The sequence below is a fragment of the Amblyraja radiata genome, chromosome 21, assembly GCF_010909765.2.
Source record: "Amblyraja radiata isolate CabotCenter1 chromosome 21, sAmbRad1.1.pri, whole genome shotgun sequence".
NCBI lineage: Eukaryota > Metazoa > Chordata > Chondrichthyes > Rajiformes > Rajidae > Amblyraja > Amblyraja radiata.
Window position 1 is genome coordinate 38147472 of NC_045976.1, and position 22187 is coordinate 38169658.

At 47.9% G+C, this 22187-nt stretch overlaps 1 long non-coding RNA gene across 1 annotated transcript in view; it reads left to right on the plus strand.

Moving 5' to 3' along the window:
* LOC116985358 overlaps positions 1–22187 on the plus strand; it is a 163583-nt gene that overhangs the window by 114031 nt on the left and 27365 nt on the right. Inside the window, exon 3 of the long non-coding RNA XR_004415253.1 lies at positions 21842–21928. This is a non-coding gene — a long non-coding RNA (uncharacterized LOC116985358). The remainder of the gene's footprint in view (positions 1–21841; positions 21929–22187) is intronic.

Consider the following 22187-nt stretch of genomic DNA (forward strand, 5'->3'; position numbering starts at 1 on the left):
TCGTTCCATACACCTACCACTCTTTGTGTGGGTAAAAAAAAGTTATCCTCAGGACTTTTTTAATCTTCCCCCCAACCCCCACCTTAAACCTATGACCTCTGGTGCTATCTGTACGGAGTCTGTATGTTTTCTCTGTGACCTCGTTGGTTTTTCATTGAATTTCATTGTCCTATCAGGGACACATGACAATAAACTCACTTGAACTTGAACTTGGTTTACTCGAGATCCTCGGTTTCCTCCCACACTCTAAAGCCGTACAGTTTTATAGGTTAATTGGCTTTGGTAAAATTGTAAATTGTCCCGAGTGTGTGGGACAGAACTCGTGTACGTAGTGATCGGCGCGGACCCGGTGGACCGACGGGCCTGTTTCCGGAGGGTTGTATCTCTAACATCTAAAGTCTAAAGGATAGAAATGTCAAGATTAGAGGGGGGAGAGTTCAAAGGTGATGTGTTCAGGGAGGGGTTGCTTTTCCAGGGTGTAGCGGGGGCCAGGAATGCATCGCCAAGACTGGTGGAAATGATAGTTGCCTTTTAGAGGCTTTAGGGGGTGGGTGCAGAGCATGGAGGGGTGTGGATCACATGCAGGCAGTGGGTGACGGTATCATGTTGGACACGGACATTGTAGTCTGAAGAGTCTGTTCATGTGCTGCCCTGTTCTACCACGTGCCAATAAAGATATTCCTTTTTAAACCCAGACTTGGTTGGCTGAGCTTGAAGTGGCGTGAAGCCTCCCTTATCTTGCCCGAACATCTCTTGACGTTCTGGTTAATCAGCAAGGCTTTATTCTTGTGTGAGCTTCACTCTGAAGTAACCCCCTGACACGCTATAATCTGCTTGCTGGTTAGCTGCACTTTCAGCGTGACGAACACACTCGGAAGCCATTTTCCCATCTTCTGCCTCACCCTCTCAAAATGGAGTCCTGTGAAGCTCGGGGACCCTGTTGCTGTGCGTGTGATTAATGCTCCCAACAATTTGTTTTCCCCGTTTGACGTACTATTTAAGGATAAGGGGGAAGTCTTTTAGGACTGAGATGAGAAAAACATTTTTTACACAGAGAGTGGTGAATCTGTGGAATTCTCTGCCACAGAAGGTAGTTGAGGCCAGTTCATTGGCTATATTTAAGAGGGAGTTAGATGTGGCCCTTGTGGCTAAAGGGATCGGGGTATGGAGAGAAGGCAGGTACAGGATACTGAGTTGGATGATCAGCCATGATCATATTGAATGGCGGTGCAGGCTCGAAGGGCCGAATGGCCTACTACTGCACCTATTTTCTATGTTTATTGTGAAAATGCAGTGCAGCCTGTTATTCCCCAATAATATTTTGTCTGTATTTTAAGTTAATTGTCGAGATTGGTGTTTGTTTGACCGGGTGGATTTTTTTCCCCCCGAGTTACTATTTCATATCTTGCCCAGGGAGGAATCCTTCACTGTTAATAAACACTCAATATAAAACTCCATGTTTTTGAAGTTATAAATTTGAGGGTGGCACGGTGGCGCAGCGGTAGAGTTGCTGCCTTACAGCGCTTGCAGCGCCGGAGACCCGGGTTTGATCCCGACTACGGGTACCGTCTGTGCAGAGTTTGTACGTTCACCCCGTGACCTGCGTTTGGTTTTCTCCGAGATCTTCGGTTTCCTCCCGCACTCCAAAGACGCACAGGTTTGTAGGTTAATTGGCTTGGTAAATGTAAAAATTGTCCCTAGTGGGTGTAGGAGAGTGTTAATGTGCTGGGATCGCTGGTCGGCACGGACCCGGTGGGCTGAAGGGCCTGTTTCCGCGCTGTATCTCTAAACTAAACTAAACTAGTGTGAGTGAGTGATCGATGGTCAGAATGGGCCCGGTGGGCCGAAGGGCCTGTTTCCCCGCTGCATCTCTAAACTAAACTAGTGTGAGTGGGTGATCGATGGTCAGTATGGGCCCAGTGGGCCGAAGGGCTTGTTTCTGTGCACCAGAGGTTTAATTTAGTTTTGAGATACTGCACGGAAACAGGCCCACCGACTCCACACAGACCATCTGGAGCACTTGGAGGGAACCCACGTGGTGACCGTTGTGTGAAAGGCAGCAGGTCAAGCGAATACGAAAGTGCAAGCATTCTCCCACTCGTGTGGAACATAGATATGGGAGCATGAATCTTGACTGAATTCTATGCAGCAATTTTACACTAAGCTGTCTGAACATTTGGAATTTCTCCGTGCTCTCATGGAAACATAGACAATTGGAGTAATAATAATAATAAATTTTATTTAATGGGCGCCTTTCATACATCTCAAGGACACCTTACATAGTAATCGGAATAAAAACATATAATCGGATAAAACAAGTAATTAAAGACATCACAGTGACACAAATTAAAAACCGAATTCAATCCAAAAACAGAAAATCAAAAACACAGTGTGAAAAGAGAGCAGCGGCGGCCAAAGCGCGCCAGCGTCCACTCTCTCTTCACGGCAGCCATCTTGGACACAGACCTACAGGACTACAATTAGACAAAAAAATCATCCCCCCACAGTGGATAGCACTGTAGAGGAAGGCACAATGTCCAGTCCCCACCTCATGATCACCCCAAAGTCAGGCCTATTGAGGCCACCGCAATTGCCTGTACGGAGGCCCGATGTCCCTGGCCGTTCTCACCGGGTGGTCTTGCCCCGGCGTCGGGAGAGTCCTTTTGGCGGCTGGGCCACTTGGAACGGCCGCTTCTTGGTTGGAGCCCGCGGCTGCCGAAGCCGACAAGGCCGCGCCGGTTTGGCGCTCCCAGGCTCCAGATGAAAAAGTCGGCGCCCGCTCTCCGCACTGCCGCCTTGCCGCCTCTACGCACGCCGTCTCTCCGCACGCCGCCTCTCCGCTCCGCAAACCCGCAGCCCGGAGATGTTGCTCACGGCGGTCCAGCTCGCCAGAGCTCCAGCGCGGCGACCCAGGCAAGGCATCGCCCGCTCCGCTCCGCAGCGCTCCGCAGCGCTCCGCAGCGCTCCAATGCTGTGCCGCCACCCAGGCCAAGGTGCTGGGTGGTTCCCGCCAAGAAACGGCGCTCCAAGCCCGCTGGTAGGCCACGAGGACGGGTCGACGGGCAGCCCGGAAAAAAGGCTGCCACACCGACCAGGTAGGGACCTATAAATAAAGTAACACCTACCCCCCCACATTAAAAGACCATATCCCCTACAAACAAAAAAACAGGACTCACTAAAAACTATTTAAAAAAACGAATTTAAGACGGACGGCTGCTGGCTAGCAGCCGTTCACCAAGATGGCTCCTCCTCCACTTCGGCCCTTCAAGCTAGCACCGCCATTCAATATGATCATGGCTGATCATCCACAATCAGTACCTCGTTCCTGCTTTTTCCCCCATATCCCTTGATTCCGTTAGCCCCAAAAGCTAAATCTAACTCTGGCTAGCTCAAAGGGCCGAATGGCCTACTCCTGCACCTATTGTCTATTGTCTAACTCTCTCTTGAATACATCCAGTATTCTCCTATGTGGTGAGGGCCCATTGTAGACGATGATGGCATGGTTGTGCATAGACTTGCACAATGACCAGTGCGTGGGAGAGATTCAATCGCTCAGCAACTCCCACACACTCCGACGTATATACGCATCTCACACCTATTGCAACTTAAAATGACATTGCTTTAAATGTGTGCTGTCTATAAGCTTGTGTCCCTTGCCGTCAAATCCTTTCCTATCATAAGCAGGAAATGTCAGGCGGCAGGGATGAATTTAGGCACGTTTCTGAAGAGCACCTTTCTCTCCGTCCTCTTGGATCTCACAGTCTATGCCTGAAAACTTCAATTGAAGGCCGAACCGATTTTATTTTCCAATTCGGGTGGAGAAGCCGTTCCTTGCATCAGTCATGTTGATAGTCTAAACTGTGAGAATCCTGCAATGAATCTTTCCCCCCCCCCCCCATTCTGAGTCACGGTGATTGCAGGTATGGATTTGCAAAGGTCATATTTGGTATTTGGTATTTGTTTAATAATGGATGGGATTTATATAGCGCCTTTCTAATACTCAAGGCGTTTACAATACCAATAGCTGTAGGAAGTTTGGAGACTTGTTTTACAATTAGCTTCAAGACTCCCGATTCAAGTTCAAGTTCGAGTTTGCGTTTATTTATTTTTTTAAATTTTATAAATCATGTTTCTCGGGGTATCTAAATGTTATTAGTCGTTTAAGTTATGACTATCGGATGGAAGTTGCATTCCCAAATCTCGTTGCACCTATGTGCAATGACAATAAATATATTATTATTATTACTTAACCAACTGAGCTACAGTGAAATTTGAGTTACCATGCAGCCATACTAAGTGAAAAGCAACACCACACACACACACACACACATAAAATAAATTTAACATAAACATCCACCACAGTGGGATCAACATTCCCCACTGTGATGGAAGGCAATAAAGTTCAGTCATCTTCCCCTTTGTTTGCTGGGTAGTGTGAGGGGAGGGCGCGTTTGCCGACTGCTATGGGATAAATCTAAATACTTAGCAAAATAAACTGGATAAATTCACACAAAGGGTGGTGGGTGGATGGAACCAGCTGCCGGTGGATGTAGTTGAGGCAGGGACTATCACGACGATCTTATTGAATCATGGCTGATCATCCAAAATCAGTACCCCGTTCCTGTTCTCTCCCCATAGCCTTTGATTCCGTTATCCCTCAGAGCTAATATCTAACTCTCTCTTTAATACATCCAGAGAATTGGCCTCCACTGCCTTCTGTGGCAGAGAATTCCACAGATTCACAACTCTCTGGGTGAAAACGTTTTTCCTCATCTCAGTCCTAAATGGCCTACTGCTTATCTTAAACTGTGACCCCTGGTTCTGGACTCCCCCACAATATCGGGAACATTTTTCCTGCATCTTGCCTGTCCAATCCCTTAAGAATTTTGTATGTTTCTATAAGATCGCCTCTCATCCTCCTAAATTCCAGTGAATACAAGCCCAGTCGATCCATTCTTTTCTGATGACACTGGAACAAAGAAAATAGGTGCAGGAGTAGGCCATTTGGCCCTTCGAGCCAGCACCGCCATTTATTGTGATCATGGCTGACCATCCACAATCAGTAACCCATTCCTACCTTGCCCTCGTATCCCTTGATTCTGCTGCCCCCCCGAGAGCTCTATCTAATTGAAAGGCAGGGAACTGAGCAGGTGGCCTTGTGACAGTGTGAAGTGTGGATTGAGTCAATGGAAGGGAGATTGTTTACTTAATGGGCTGGGCCATGTCCACAACTCTACACAGCATGGAAACAGGCCCCATCCACCCAAACCAAGATGCCCCATCCACCCACCCACCTGCCTGCGCTTGGCCAATATTCTCATAAACATTTCCTATCCATGTTTTTCTGATTATTAATGTGAAGATTGGCATTGTTCCCAGAGATGATAATATTTCATCCGCTTTAATAACTCTGAACTTTTTCAAGCCAGGAGATGAACCAACGTGGGAAGTAAAAGATCAGTGGACATAAAACTGAATTTTAGTTTAGTTTACATAGAAACAGAAAAATAGGTGCAGGAGTAGACCATTCAGCCCTTCGAGCCTGCACCGCCATTCAATTTGATCATGGCTGATCATCCAAAACCGGTGCCCCGTTCCTGCTTTTCCCCCCATATCTCTCCTTCATTCCCTCAGCCCTAAGAGCTAAATCTAACTCTCTCTTGAAAACATCCAGTGAATTGGCCTCCACTGCCTTCTGCAGCAGAGAATTCCACAGATTCACAACTCTCTGGATGAAGCGGTTTTTCCTCATTTCAGTCCTAAATGGCCTACCCCCTTATTCTTATACTGTGACCCCCCCCCTAGTTCTGGACTCCCCCCCCCCCCCCCCCCCCCCCCAACATCGGGAACATGTTTCCTGCATCGAGCCTGTCCAATCCTTGAAGAATTTTATGTGTTTCAATAAGATTCCCTCTCATCCTTCTAAATTACAGTGAATACTAGCCCAGTCGACCCATTCTTTCATCACATGTCAGTTTAGTTTAGTTTAGAGATACAGCGAGGAAACAGGCCATTCGGCCCACCGAGTCCGCACATGAACATTATCCTACACACACTGGGGACAATTTACACACACGTCAAGCCAATTAACCTACAACCCTGCACGTCTTCGGAGTGTGGGAGGAAACCGAAGATCTCGAAGAAAACCCACGCGGTCACGGGAAGAACGTAGAAACTCCACAGAGACAGCACCCGTAGTCGGGATCGAACCCGGGTCTCCGGCGCTGCAAGGCAGCAACTCTACCGCTGCGCCACCGGGGCCGAATTTTAGGGACATTTTTTTGTCCCAGTGTGAATTTTAATTTCCAATGTGGAGATGTGTGCGGGCAGATAAGGGATGCTCTTGGCAACACAGACATTGTGGGCCGAAGGGCCTGTTCCTGTGCTGTTCTGTTCTATGTTTTAAACAGCAGATTTTTGCTGACGGCCAGGATCCGAGTTGGTGCCAAGTGTTGACTATGTTGGGTTGTGGTTCTTTACCCACATTGTCATTGTTGTTTATTGTCATTGGTGCCAGTTATATTTACTATTGGGAGCTATTTCAATTAATACTCAAACACACCTTTAACCCACAGGTGCTGATTTCACACAGCAGTCTAGTCATGGTTATCATATGTTGAATTTACAGTAGATTCAACTTCTTGTGAGCATAGTGAGTTTAAAGGCATTGCAGGACCTGGGACCACAGAAGGCCCCATTGTGTCAGAGGGAACAGGGGAACAAACTGGGGATTATGAGCCAATGACTACGGACATTTTTAAGGCAGGAATTGGTAGATTCTTGATTGGTACGGGTGTCGGGGGTTATGGGGAGAAGGCAGGAGAATGGGGTTAAGAGGGGAAGGTAGATCAGCCATGATTGGATGGCTGGGTAGACCAGATGGGCCGAATGGCTCAATTCTGCTTGTCTCACATAGGACGATGCCACCAGGATCTCTGATCCATCGGATTGCGAATTATCGGAGTTTTACCGCAACTGTTATTGAATGTATTGGTGTGCTGGCCTTTAGAAACCAGAGCATTGAGTATAGAAGTTGGGATGTAATGTTAAAATTGTACAATTCTGGAGTATGGTGTACAATTTTGGTCACCTAATTATAGGAAAAATGTCAACAAAATAGAGAGAGTACAGAGGAGATTCACTAGAATGTTGCCTGGGTTTCAGCAACTAAGTTACAGAGAAATAGGTTGAACAAGTTAGGTCTTTATTCTTTGGAGCGCAGAAGGATAAGGGGGGACTTGATAGAGGTCTTTAAAATGATGAGAGGGATAGACGGAGTTGACGTGGATGAACTTTTCCCACTGAGAGTAGGGAAGATTCAAACAAGGGGACATGACTTGAGAATTAAGGGACAGAAGTTTAGGGGTAACATGAGGGGGAACTTCTTTACTAAGAGAGTGGTAGCTGTGTGGAATGAGCTTCCAGTGGAGGTGGTGGAGGCAGGTTCGATTTTATCATTTAAAAATAAATTGGATAGGTATATGGACGGGAAAGGAATGGAGGGTTATGGTCTGAGTGCAGGTAGATGGGACTAGGGGAGAATAAGTGTTCGGCACGGACTAGAAGGGCCGAGATGGCCTGTTTCCGTGCTGTAATTGTTATATGTAGGATTGGAAAGGTTCAGAGGGAGCAGGGGCCAAACGCAGGTAGGTGGAACTAGTCGAGATGGGGCATCGTAGGCAAGTTGGGCCGAAGGGCCTGTTTCCATGCCGTATGACTCTCTGATTACCGTACTGTTATCAGGATGCTGTATCGTTGTATGATGTGAGCCGTGACTACCCTCCCCTCTCCTCCCCGCCTCCACCTTGCCTGGGAAATCCTCTCTGATGAGTTGAGCAAACTGGTTGTTTCTCTTTCCAGCTCCCTTTGGCAAGGCTTGGCTTGAGCACGAGGTCTTGCGATTGCACAATACACAGTGCGGTGATGAATCATTGCCTGGATTACAATAATTTCAGTTTAGTTTCACATTAGGGCCAGAGTTGCTCACCACACTGTCAGGGTGCCCTGTCACAGGCGTGAGGTTGATGTATATTTATCGTGTGCATCAAGGCAGCTCTTGCTCCTCGTTGTCGGCTGAGCCCAGGCAGTGAGGGTTTGTCTTACAGCCTTTTGGAGGGAGATGAGTCACCCTCTGGTTTCAGTCATAAGCAGAGCGGCTCCTCTGGAGTATCAGAACCGCCAAAAATCACTGATGCTCCAGCGTTCAGTGTGAATGAAAGCGCTCGGTGGAACACTGGAAACGAGGAGGTAAGCGCGCCAACGCACAGCAGTTGCTTTTCCCTCCCCGCCTTCCGTCACGCTACTTTATACCACAGTTTGATTTGTTTTTAAGGTTTTCTTAAAAGAATGTCACACTCTTTCTCTCGCTTTCCCCCTCTCTCTTTCCTCCTCTCTCTTTCCCTCTCCCTCTTTCCCTCTCTTTCCCCTCTATCGCTTTCCCTCTCTCTTTCCTTCTCTCCCTCTTTCTCTCACTTTCCCTCTCTTTCCCTCTCCATCTTTTCCCTCTCTCTATCTCTCTCTTTCTCTCTCCATCTCTTTCCCTCTCTCTTTCCTTCTTTCCCTCTCTCTATCTCTCACTCTCTCTCTCTCCCTCTCTCTCTCCCTCTCTTTCCCTCTCACTCTTTCCTTCACTCTCCCTCCCACTCTCCCTCCCCCTCTCTCTTCCCCTCTCCCTCTTTCTCTTTCCCTCTCTTTCCCTCTCTCCATCCCTCCCTCCCTCTCTTTCCCCCTCTCTCTCCCTCCCCCACCTCTCTCTCTCTCTCTCCCCCACCTCTCCCTCTCCCTCTCTTTCTCTCTCTTTCCCCTCTATCGCTTTCCCTCTCTTTCCTTCTTTCCCTCTCTCTCTCCATCTCCCTCTCTCTCTCTCCCTCCTCTCTCTCTCTCTCTCTCTCTCTCCCTCCCTCTCCGCACCCTTGCATTCCCAGGGGCTTATTTAAACTGCGAGCAGTTTGCTGGCGGGACTCCACTCCTGGTGTGCCTGCCCATTCTACAAGCCTGCTTGTTAGAACTTGGTACAGCACTCGAATGCTGCTCGCTATGTTTGCTTAATGTACTGTAAGTCGTTGCAAACTGCTCGAGCTGGAGCTAACTTTTTGCATGTCAGAGCTGCAGAGGAATGTTGTATGCAGATTTAGGAAATCCGATTCTTGCCTCTTTCCTGTCAAATTAAAATAGTCTCCTCTTTCCGAATGTAGGCTTAGCAGACGCAGGGAGAGAGATGGTTTAATTTCTATTTCTGGAAAATGAACTGACAGATGGGGGGGGAGGGGGGGGGTCTCCTTGTAAGTCTTTAGGGGGCAGTGTTACCATTGATGGGGTTCTGGTCTTGCCAGCTATCAAATTTGAGTTTAAAATCGGAGCAGCATGCATGTTTGTGTTTGAAACGCGATGGAACACTCCAGAATGCAGTGCTAAGTGCTCCACTCACCGCATTGGTGGATCTGGAGCAGAAGGGCAGCGTTTCGGCCAAAAGCCAAAATGTTTTGAAATGTTGAAATCAACACCGATTGGGAAATTGCTGCGGGGGGTTACTTACAGGAACCCTCATGAGGACGGGATGCGGTGGTGGGGGTGGTTGTTTGAGAGGGTGCCAGAGGCTGACTTCCTTTTGATCTGGGTTCATTCATGAAAAAGGACTTCTTGAGGAGTGGCCTGAAGTGCAGCCACACCACACATCGACCACGTGGGTCTCTCCCAACCATTGAAACGGCTGCAACGGAGAGACATTGACTAAAGTGTTTCCTGGAAATCGCAAGATATTTTTCAAGCTATTTTTCCCAATGTTAGCCCACAGCAGTGAAATGTTTTAAACCCTGTCCTTTCAGGAAGAAAATTGTGCACGGGCATTGATTTCTATGCTGAGCTCAGTTCAATACTATTTCGAGGTATTTTGACCATTTGCATAAGGGCTGAACATATTAATGAAATGCGTCAACACCATTTGATTTGTTATCTGTGAGTTAAATTTCAAAATTGGAAATTGCATCTTCTTATATCAATTTAAAATTGAGAAATTGAATGTTACAAATTTCTAACTTGGAAATTGCTCGTTCTTATCAATTTGCAACTTAGAAACTGCAAGCTCTTACAGATTTCTAACTTGGAAGTTGCATGCGCTTGTAAATTAAAAACTTAGAAATTGCACGCTTGTACGAATTTCTAATAGAACCTGGAATCTCTTATAAAATTGTTTTAACTTAGAAAGAGCATGGTGTCATAAAATTCTCACAGAAATTGTACAGCCTTGTCAATTTCGAACTTAGAAATTGCACGGTTTTGTACATTTCTCACGTGGAAACTGCGCGCCCTTAGATAAAGATCTAAGAAGCAATAAAAGCAGCGATCCCTCATGCAGAGGTTGAGAGGCTGACCACTGACCACTGTCCCCAGCCAGCGTGTTAAGTTAACGACCGTTGCTGGTTTAAAGTGGGACACTGCGAGCGAGAGGCTGCTGCTGCCTCTGTCGGCAGAGCTGAAGCGTGCGCTGAACTTGGGTCGCAGACAAGGGCGTTGCCGGAGGTAATGGCACGTTGCTGACACACGGTGCTGAAGCAGTCATCGGCCAGCATTCGTCAGCCTGGGTTTCGCCTGCCTCGTTGTCTCCCAAGAAGATCGGCTTCCCCGTTTACTGGTTTGAGTTGTTGCGGTGACATCGCGGCAGCGGAGTGTTGCGTGCGTGGTTCTGTTCTGTCATGGAAACTGATCCGAGGCCTGGATCGCCGATGTTCTCGTGCAGTTTGGCTGCCGGTAATCCTCTGCCAAAGCCTCCGACACACAGTTTGGTGCAGGGGTTAGGGTGAGCTGGGGGATTGCCAACGGATTAGGGTTTTAACGTGGCCCGGCCAGGACTGGAGGTGGCAGGTAACGAGGGCCCAGGCCGTTTCTCCTTCAGTGGTCAGAGGTGGAATTTGTGTGTGTGTGTGTGTGCGTGTGTGTACGTGTGTTTGTGTGTGTGTGCGCTTGCGTGTGTGTGTGTATGTGCGTGTCTGTGTGCGTGTGTGTGTGTGTGCGCGTGCGTGTGCGCTTGTGTGTGCGTGGGCATGTACGTGTGCGTGCGCACAGTCACATTGGTATGGAGCGCCTGACCGAGAGGCGACAAGACTGCACCAAGTCCCCTGTGGGAGCCGCACACCAGACCAGGAGGTGCAGGATATTGTCCCACCAGCAGAGCTCGTGACTCTGGAGTAAAACCTGGAATCCAGCACTAACTTAGCTTGTTGTCCCCGACTCTCTCTGCATCTGCCACCATCTTGCGTGACGCGCCTGGGAACTAAACAGCGAGGCTCGTTCCTATTACAGGTAACTGCACTCCCTTCTCATGCTGCACACCCAGCAGGTTTAGTTTAGTTTGAGATACAGCGTGGAAACAGGCTCTCCTGCCTACCGAGTCCGCGCCGACCAGCGATCACCCCGCACACTACCGCTATCATACACACTAGGGGGGTAATTTACATTTATACCCAACCAATTCACCTGCAAACGCGTTGAAAAATTTGCGGCGACCATAATAAGGTTGTGACTAATTTCCAGATTGCGGGAACTCCTCACGACCATGAAGGCGACTCCCCAGCAACCACCCGCGAACATGTGGCGACTGCATAGTCTCCTGCAGTCGCCTAAAAAGTTGCCTAAGTGGGACAGGCCTGTGTGGAACCAGGCCCTCTTTCGCCCACCAAGTCCACGCTGACCACCAATCGCCCGTACACAAGTCCTTCAGCAACCCACTTTCACATCCTACTCACCAGGGGCAATTAGGTACGTTTATTGGCCAAGTATTCACATACAAGGAATTTGCCTTGGTGCTCCTACCGCAGCCAGTTAACCTACAAACTTGTGTAGGAAGTAACTGCAGACGCTGGTTTGTACCGAAGACTGACACAAAATGCCGGAATAACTCAGCAGGTCAGGCAGCATCTCTGGAGAAAAGGAATAGGTGACATTTCGGGTTGGAACCCTTCTTCAGGCTGAAAGAGCCTACAAGCCTGCATGTCTTTAGAGTGTGGGAGGGAACCGGAGCACCCGGAGAAAACCTACGCGGTCACAGGGAGAACGTACAAACTCCGCACAGACAGCACCCGTAGTCAGGATGGAACCCGGGTCCCTGGTGCTGTGAGGTAGTAGCTCTACCAGCTGCGCCACTGTATAGGATTCACAAGTTCACATGTTGTAGTCGAAATTGGCCATTCGGCCCATCGAGTCTATTCCGCCATTCAATCATGGCTGATCTCTGCCTCCTTATCCCGTTTTCCTGCCTTCTCCCCATAACCCCTGACACCCGTTCTAATCAAGAACTTGTCTATCTCTGCCTTAAAAATATCCACTGACGTAGCGTTGTGCAGGATGCTGTCTGATCATCTGAATAACTGGTTGTGTGGCTAAAACCAGGTGTCTGGGTGAAATCTCGTGAACCTTGTAACGCCCCAATAGTGAAACTGGTAAGAAGTCAGTCGGTCAGGTAGTGGGTGGGGGTGTGGGGGGGAGTTTGATTTTGGAGTGGAGGGGGGATGGGGGGGGGTCTCCCCACCATCGGAGCGGAATGGAAGTCACCACGTGTGTTGGTGACTCATAATTAGTGAGTGTGGGGAAGTTACGGACTCCTCATTCCCTTATGCTTGCTGGTGCCTACACGGGCAGTTGGAGAGGGCAACAGTTTCTTCCCAGCTGTTATCAGGCTCCTGAATCATCCTACAACAACCAGAGAGCAGTGCTGAACCACTATCTCCCACTTTGGTGACCCTCGGACTATCCTGGATTGGGCTTGGCTGGCTTTACCTTGCACTAAACGCTATTCCCTTATCATGTATCTGTACACTGTAAATGGCTCGATTGTAGTAATGTATTGGTTAGTTTAGAGATACAGCGTGGAAACAGGCCCTTCGGCCCACCGAGTCCGCGCCGACCAGCGATCCCCGCACACTAACGCTACCCGACACACACTAGGGACGATTTGCACATACACAAAGCCAATTAATCTGCATAGTGTGGGGGGGAAAACGAAGATCTCGGAGAAATCCCACGCAGCCACGGGGAGGGGAGAAGGTACAAACTCCGTACAGACAGCTCCCGTAGTCTGGATCGGACCCGAGTCTCCGGCGCTGCGAGTGCTGTAAGACCGCAACTCTGCCGCTGCGCCACCGTGCTGCCCCAGTTGTCTTTCCACTGACTGGATAGCACACACCAAACGCTTTTCACTGTACCTCAGCACACGTGACAATAAACTAAACTCATTAACTACCCAGTCCGAACTGGTCTGAAGAAGGGTCTCGGCCTGAAACGTTGCCTATTTCCTTCGCTCCATAGATGCTGCCGCACCCACTGAGTTCCTCCAGCACTTTTGTCTAACTAGCTACCCAAGTAGGACACCTTTTATGAGCAGGAACAGATGGAGTTTGCAGAGTGCAACCAGAGAGCTGAGACCGCAGACCCCAGGAAAAGGCAGCGGTGGTCAGAAAAAGAGACGGGATGCTGAGCATTTGTAGTTTCAGTTTAGTCATTCCACGAGATCTCATTAAAAAGAGAACTGCAGTGTGGTGGTGGCTCTATAAATGAATGTTATGTAAGTGTCAGTTGCAGGAGTATTTTTACCCTGTACTGCCCTCTCAAGGGTAGCGTGATGATTGTTGTTCCAATTTATCAGGCACGACACTGCACCTTGTGAAACCTTAGACGGTACGGTTTTTCCATTCAAATGCAGCTCCGTGAATTAACTCACTTAACAAGTTTAAAAGGTAAAAGCTCCTTCTAAATGTAGTGGATAACAACACAAGCTTTCACCTCCAGTTTCCCACCTTGAACCCGCCATTCATAATTTGCCCTCGTAAGTTGGACCAATTTTTGTAAAGTAGGGATATGGGGAGAAGGCAAGAACGGGGTACTGATTGGGGATGAATGGCCATGATCACATTGAATGGCGGTGCTGGCTCGAAGGGCCAAATGGCTTACTCCTGCACCTATTGTCTATTGACTATTAAAACTCCCATCTTCTTTCTTCTCCACTTTACTTTATAGACCGGGCTTATATTCACTGGAATTTAGAAGGATGAGAGGGTGGGTCTTAGAGAAACATCACATTCTTAAGGGATTGTACAGGCTTGATGTAGGAAACATGTTGCCCACGTTGGGGGGAGTCCAGAACCAGGGGTCACAGTTGAAGAATAAGGGGTTGGCCATTTAGAACAGAGATGAGGAAAAACTTTTTCAGCCAGAGTGTTGTGAATCTGTGGAATTCTCTGTCACGGAAGGCAGTGGAGGCCAATTCACTGGATCTACTCGAGAGTTAGATAGAGCTCTTAGGGCTAAAGGAATCAAGGGATATGGGGAGGAAGCAGGAACAGGGTACTGTACGGTGGGATTCACAGAGCCAGAGACCAGGTGCGGTCCTGATCTCGGATGCTGCCTGTGCAGAGTTTGCATGGGTTCCCCCCCCCAAGGGTGCTCTGGTTTCCTCCCACATCCCAAAGACCTGTGGGTTTGTTGGTTAATTGGCCTCTATAAATATATTATCCCACTTTCTCACCCACATAGTACGTAAAGAGTAGACATGTAAGTGGGATAACATAGATAACAGACAAAGACTCAGTGGGCTGAGGGACCTGTTTCCATACTCTATCTCTCAACGCTATCTAAATATGGATGCATACCTGTGCCGTACCTTTCTGTGTTAACAGTGGGATAATGTTCATCCAGGGGTTATTTTTCTCCTGTCCAAAAATTGCAAGTTATGCATTAATCCACATCTGAAGAAGAGTTTAAGACCCAAAAACGTCACCTGTCCATGTTCTCCAGGGACGCTGCCTGACTCGCTGAGTTGCTCCAGCACTTTGTGTCCTATTGTGCTTAAACCAGTTTGGGCAACCCAAGGCAGACACCGCATTTGCAAATTTATAAAAAAATATTTATCATTATTTATCCAGTTGGCCTGCTTCAACTCACGAGAATGTTTACGAGAATGATTCCAGGAATGAGTGGGTTAGCATATGATGAGCGTTTGACGGCACTGGGACTGTACTCACTGGAGTTTAGACGGTTGAGGGGGGGGGACCTCATTGAAACTTACAGTATAATGAATGGCATAGATAGTGTGGATGTGGCAAGGATGTTTCCACTGGTGAGAGAGTCTAGGGCCAGAGGTCATAGCCTCAGAATTAAAGGGCGCTCTTTTAGAAAGGAGGTGAGGAGGAACTTCTTTGGTCAGCCTGTGGAACTCATTGCCACAGAGGGTTGTGGAGGCCAAGATATTTTTACGGCAGAGATAGACAGATTCTCGATTAGAACTGGTGTCAAGGGTTATTGGGAGAAGGCAGGAACATGTGATTAGGAGGCAGAGATCAGCCATGATTGAATGGCGGAGTGGACTCGATGGGCCGAATAGCCTAATTCTACTCCAATAACTTGTGAACTTGAGGGAGCATCAAAACTGATGTCCAGTTGCACGGAGCCTCTGGTGTCCTTTGTTGCTGGCTGCAAGGTTGTTGCAGATAGTTGGGAGTTACTCTTCCCCCTTTGAACCTCGAAGTCAAGTGCCAAAGGGGAAGTAGGCTTGCATTGTGTGTTGTAGGGAGGCCCCTCCACCTTCAGCTCCTCAGTTCAGTTTAGTTTATTGTCATGTGTACTGGGGTACAGCGCAAAGCTTTTTGTTGCGTGCTAACCAGTCAGCGGAAAGACAATACATGATTACAATCGAGCCGCCCACAGTGTATAGATACACGATGCAGGAATAAAGCCTTGGCCATCCTGTTGCAAGATGGTTTGTGTTTGAGGGTGGCGATGACTCAGGGAATTATTCTAATCCCCGCTCAGCAATAAACAATAAAGGAGGTGGCGTACGTCCGACCTGCTGGTTGGTTCTGGCATTGCGATGCAAGCAAGACTCAACAAATATTGACTCGATCGAGACCTGATGAAAGCACTAACGCTCCTGCCTTGAGCTATTTATAATTGGGTACAAGGGCTCCTTTGTGTCGAGCTGCCTTCATTTAGCTTACTCGATCGAGTGTCATGAGAAGTATTTGCAAAGCAGATGCCATGGAAATGTTTTGATTGGCTTTGTGACTTTGGGCAACTGCAATTGCCCGCTCCTGCCATTACTGGTGCTGAAGAGGCTTTTGGACAACAACATGGAAATTCAGGGAATAGAAGGATATGGATCATGTGCAGGCAGATGGGATCAGTTTACCTGGGCATCGTGTTCGGCCTAAACATTGCAGGCTGACGGTCCTGTTCTGTGCTGTACTGTAGTGGGTTTGATGGTGCAAACACTCCCCCATGTCGTCTGACAAGGCGCAGCGGTAGAGTTGCTGCCTCACAGCGCCAGAGACCCAGGTTCATTGGCTTCTGTAAATTGCCCAGGGGGTATAGGACTTAGAACTAGTGTACTAGTCCTCAATAGTCAGCGTGGACTCTGTGCGCTGAATGGCCTGTTTCCACGCTGTAACTAAACTAAATTAGTGTTCTTGTGTGGGCGGCACAGTGGAGCAGCGGTAGAGTTGCTGCCTCACAGCGCCAGAGACCCGGGTTCAATCCTGACTACGGGTGCTGTCTGTCCGGAGTCTGTACGTTCTCCCTGTGACCGTGTGGGTTTTCTCCAGGCACTTCGGTTTCCTCCCACACTCCAAGGACATACAGGTTTGCAGGTTAGCTTTAGAAACATTGTAAATTGTCCCTAGTGCGTGGGATAGTGTTGGTGTACAGGTTGGCGCTGACTCGGTGGTCCGAAGGGCCTGTTCCCGCGCTGTATCTCTAAACCAAACTAAACTAACCTGGGCCCAGGGTGACCATGGGCAGAGATTTGTAGCGGGTTTGAATGTTATTAACTGGCTGTTTTTTAGTTCTGGGGTAATGGTAGCGACCATATTTCTTCTGATTCTGGTTTCTATGAATAATTTCATTCCATGTGTCTGAGACACTCATTGCGACGTGCCACGTGGTCTCAGCCTGTCTTGAAAAGCCTTCTGCAGTTTGCTGCCATACGTTTTATTGCTAAGTTTTGGCAGTCGTTAGGCAATTAGAGTCTGGTTAATACCTGGTTTTCTGAACTAACGATATTAACTAAAAATTCTTAATGTTCTTATCTACAAGTCGGGTTAATTCCCGTTATTGAACAAATTGGTGTCTTGTTGAATTGTCTGTATTTGCTAGTTGTAAATGCTTCTGAAGAAACCTTGCTCTATTTAGCTTAGAGGTACAGCATGGCCCTTCAGCGCATCCAGTCCATGCCGACCATCGATCATACGCTCACACTAGTTCTGTGATCCCACTTTCTCATCCCCCCCCCCCAACAGTCACCAGGGGCATTTACAGTGCCCAGTTAACCTCCAGCCTTTGGGATGTGGGAGGAAACCGGAGCTCCCGGATGCAACCCACGTGGTCACAGGGAGAACTTGCAAACTGCGTACAGACAGCACCCGAGGTCAGGATCAAACCCTGGTTGCCGGTGCTATGATGGTGCAGCTGTCCTAGAGGGTGTGTGGTATTGACATTCTTGATGAAATAGTGAAACAAATATTTCCATTTGACATGGACTATGTGTTACTGCGCGTTAGAATTTGTTAATGGATGGCACGGTGGCGCAGAGGTAGAGTTGCTGCCTTGCAGAGCTTACAGCGCCAGGGACCCGTGTTCAATCCCAGCTGCAGATGCTGTCTGTACGGAGTTTGCAAGTTCACTCCATGACCTGTGTGAGGTTTTCTCTGGGCACCGGTATCTTCCTGTGCTCCAAAGACCTACAGGTTTGTAGTTGAATTAATTGGCTTGTGTAAAAATTCTCCCTAGTATAGGATAGTGTTAATGTGCGGGGATCGCTGGTCGGTGCGGACTCGAAGGGCCAGTTTCTACTCTGCATCTCTAAACTAAACTAATTGAGTTCCACTCCAGCAGATACATTACATCAGGATGAAACATGAGGTCATCTCTCCTTTCAGTGCGACAGTTTCAAACTTTTGAGCTATGTTCTCAATCTTGAGCGCAATGCAATCGTCATTACCTGATGAAGTGCGTGCATTTGGCAATCTGCTTCTTGCATGAAAACTAACAAACGTAACTGATGTAATAGTGACGATAAATAGTATTGTTCTAGCTGCGGCTGGTTAATATATAATTACCTTCACTCCCACGCCGCTCCACCTGGCCTTGGAAACAGAGCTCTGTTCAACACAGCATTTAGAATTTTTTTTAAATCTACAAAAAATGTTCTTGGCCCACGATAGACACAAAAAGCTGGAGTAACTCAGCGGAGTCAGACAGCATCTGTGGAGAAAAGGAATAGGTGACGTTTCTGGTCGAGACCCTTCTTCAGACTTTAGAGTCTCGACCTGAAACATCACCTGTTTTTGTTCCTACCTGTTATGGGCCTGTCCCACGATGTGAGTTTTCCCAAGAGCTCTCTCGAGTTAAAAAAAATAAAAAAATCAAACTCGTGGTACTTCATCACAAGTATTTTTTTACTCTTGGAAATTTTTCACACTGTTGAAAAAACTTCACGAGTTTCACGAGCTTACCGCGTTTCTCGAGTACCTGCCGTTAGCGTTACGAGATTTCCACGAGCTCCGACGTACCCGCTACGTACATTCTACGTGCTTACCACGAGTTTGATTATTTTTTTTAAACTCGGGAGAGCTCTTCTGTTTGACAGCACAGACAGAAACCTTGACCTCGTATTACTACGGCCACTGAAGAGGAATTCAAAACAAGCCAGCTGTGTTGTGCTGGGCCCCCTAACCCTCCACATCTCCTTTAAACTTTGCTCCTCTCAACCTTAAAGCTTCTTCTTATCGAGTCCACGTCACAAGGTTAGAAGTTGTTCAGCCAGAACTGAACACACTTCTCGGCATCTGCATACAATGGCATCTTGCGCTTCTTGTGCGTGGTGGTGGAAACAGGGCCGCGACGTGAACCGTCTTTCCTTGACCCCACCTTAAATCTATACCCTCTGGTATTTTTTTCAAAGAATGAAATGGATATGATACACCTGAGCCGGGGGAGTATTTTGATCAGTAAATACTCCCACCATATTTCCTTCCTCTCAGGGACTTTTCTACCCACTATTCAGTGTTTACGGGCAGGTGTTTGGTTTTCAGAAGAACATCACCCCAAAGACCAAGAATGTGTAGGAAGGAACTGCAGATGCTGGCTTAAACCCAAGGTAGACACAAAAAGCTGGAGTAACTCAGCGGGTCAGGCAGCATCGAACAGGCATAAATAAAATGGGTGATGTTTGCTGCCTCACAATGCGGAAGACCCAGGTTCAATCCTGACCACGGGTGCTGTCTGTACGGAGTTTGTTCGTTCTCCCCGTGACCTGCGTGGGTTTTCACCGGCACCTCCAGTTTCCCCCCACACTCCAAAGACGTACAGGTTAATTGGCTTGGTATCAAGGTAAATTGTCCCCTGTGTGTGTGTGTGTAGGATAGCGTTAGTGTGCGGGGATCGCTGGTCAGCGTGGACTCGTTGAGCCGAACGGCCTATTTCCGCGCTGTATCTCTAAACTAACCAAGAAGGGTTTAGCGAGTGGCAATCTTCACCCCCAGCCCTTTGTATTCAAGGGACAATTTATTTTAATTTCATGAACTTGCGGAGAAGGTCTTGTTTTACATTGGGAGTGAAAAGATGATGTCCATCGGGCTAGAACGATCGAGATACTGAGCCGTCTTGGAGGGGACGGAGACCAGCACACACACAAGTCATCTCTGGAGCGATGTGAGCGCGAGTTTACTACATTTGTTCTACTAATACTGAATGAGTGGGAAGGGAAAGTCCTCCACATCTCAAAGTTCCCGTTGTTCGAAAAGAGAATGTTGTTTTACTGGTTGTGATTCATTTGTGTATTCCAGTTTGTCATCATTTATTGTAAGGGAGGCCAATCAGTGGTGTAACGCATGTTTCCTCGAACTGAGATGTATAAACTTTTCAGGACAGCAGATGTGTCTTGTTGGGTTGTCATTGTAATGAGGGATGAATTGGTCTCCTGGATTGCATCGGCCTAAAGCAACATGGCATTTCACTCGGGACTTGAAACATATAAGATTGTTAAGGGCTTGGACACGCTAGATGCAGGAAACATGTTCCCGATGTTGGGGGAGTCCAGAACCAGGGGCCACAGTTTAAGAATAAGGAGTAAGCCATTTAGAACGGAGACGAGGAAACACTTTTTCACACAAAGAGTGGTGAGTCTGTGGAAATCTCTGCCTCGGAGGGCGGTGGAGGTTGGACCTCTGGATGCTTTCAAGTGAGAGCTTGATAGGGCTCTTGAAGATGGTGGATTCAGGGGATATGGGGAGAAGGCAGGAACGGGGTACTGATTGGGGATGATCAGCCATGATCACATTGAATGGCGGTGCTGGCTCGAAGGGCAGAATGGCCTACTCCTGCACCTATTTTCTATGTTTCTATGGGACTCTTCCTCAGACTGATTATAGGGGGTGGAGAAGAAAGCTACAAGAGGGGAGACGGGTCTAAGCACATCACGCATTGTCTTGCCTTCCCAATCATCCAGCTTTCACCGACCCCCCCCCCCCCCCTACAATCAATCTCAACTGGAGTAACTCAACGGGTCAGGCAGCATCCCTGGGGAACATATATAGATGACGTTTCAGTTCGAGACCCTTCTTCAGGTCCAACCCAAAACGTCAACTATCCATATTCTCCAGAGGTGCTGCCTGACCCGCTGAGTTACCCCAGCACTTTGTGTCCTTGTGTGTATTATCCAGTATGTGCAGTTCCATTTTTTACCTCATGATAGGCAGTCAACTCATTGCATGTAATCCCTTTGTCGAGCGGGGCAAATTTGCAAAACTCTGGAGCTATTTTCAAACCTGGATGGATTAAATTGAACTACGAAGATAGGCACAAAAAGTTGGAGTAACTCAGTGGGGACAGGCAGCGTCTCTGGCGGGAAGGAATGGGTGACGTTTCGGGTCGACACCCATTTTGTGTCTACCTTCAGTCTGTAGTTCCTTCCTGCACATTTCCATGCACTCGAAATGTTGGTACCTGGCCATGGGAACCATGTTGTTATCTAATCCATCTGTACTGGCACCTCGTGTATTTGATCTGTGCATTTTACAAATGACACACTTGTTTACTTAAGACTAAAACCTAATTTACGTGCTGTATTTTTGAAATCACAAGCTCAAATCAACGCCTGATTAAATGTATATGTTTAATAGACGCCTTGTTGAATTGCGCGCTGCTTTTCAGGAATATGTACCCTGCGTAAAATGCAAAGTGCTTCCATTCTGTCACATGTTAAATTGTGCCCTCGGTTTCTGCTGCAAGATCACTGCTGCAGCTTTTCAGAAGTTCAGTGTCAAGGTTGTCACTCTTCCACTGTTGAAGCAAAAAAGCGTTGTTTGCAGAAGTCCATCAGTGTTCCCACTCATTTTGAGGCATTGTCCTGCGTCTGTTCAATCTCTGAGCATGCCACGAAAGTTCGCGTGCCGAGAATTTTGTGATTTGCACTCTCTGTGTTAATTGCCTGCCTTGAAAGGTTTTAAAAGGAGCAGAGTGGTGTCCAGGCAAGCTTGTGTGTTTCTACTGCAGAAACAAGGAACAGCAAATGCTGGTTTACCAAGGGAAGACACAAAATGGTGGAATATCTCAGCGATCCTGATACTGAGAGGCCAGGCAACATCCCCATAGAAAGGTGACGTTTGAGGTTGGACTCTTCTAAATACCCCTGAAGAAAGGTCTCGACCCGAAAAATCACCTATCCATGTTCTCCAGGGATGTTGCCGCCCCGTTGAGTTGCTCCACCATTTTGTGCCTTGTATGTTGATCTGGGGCTGTGTACAGTCTGCTATGAGTCTTTCCCTCTTAATGAATTTTCTGAATCCTTGTCTCATTCTAGGTTGGCCCTTTCATGGGATTGGAACTGGCGCTGAAGTGGAAGTGAAGATGTGCACAGTAATTGGAACTAAGATATGACACGTTATGGGTGAGTTTTGTTCTCTGTCCTGAAGATTCATTCCAACATGACGGGAGGCCAGATACAGTGGTGGAAAATGGCTGCTGCCTTGCCTGAAATCAGGTTTCCTGCTCACTTTGTAGATCAGACATTGGTTATAAGTTAATCTGCAGATGCTGGTGTACACCAAAGGGTGTCACGGTGGTGCAGCGGTGAAATTGCTGCCTTACACCACCAGAGACCCGGGTTCGATCCTGGCTACGGGTGCTGTCTGTACGGAGTTTGCACG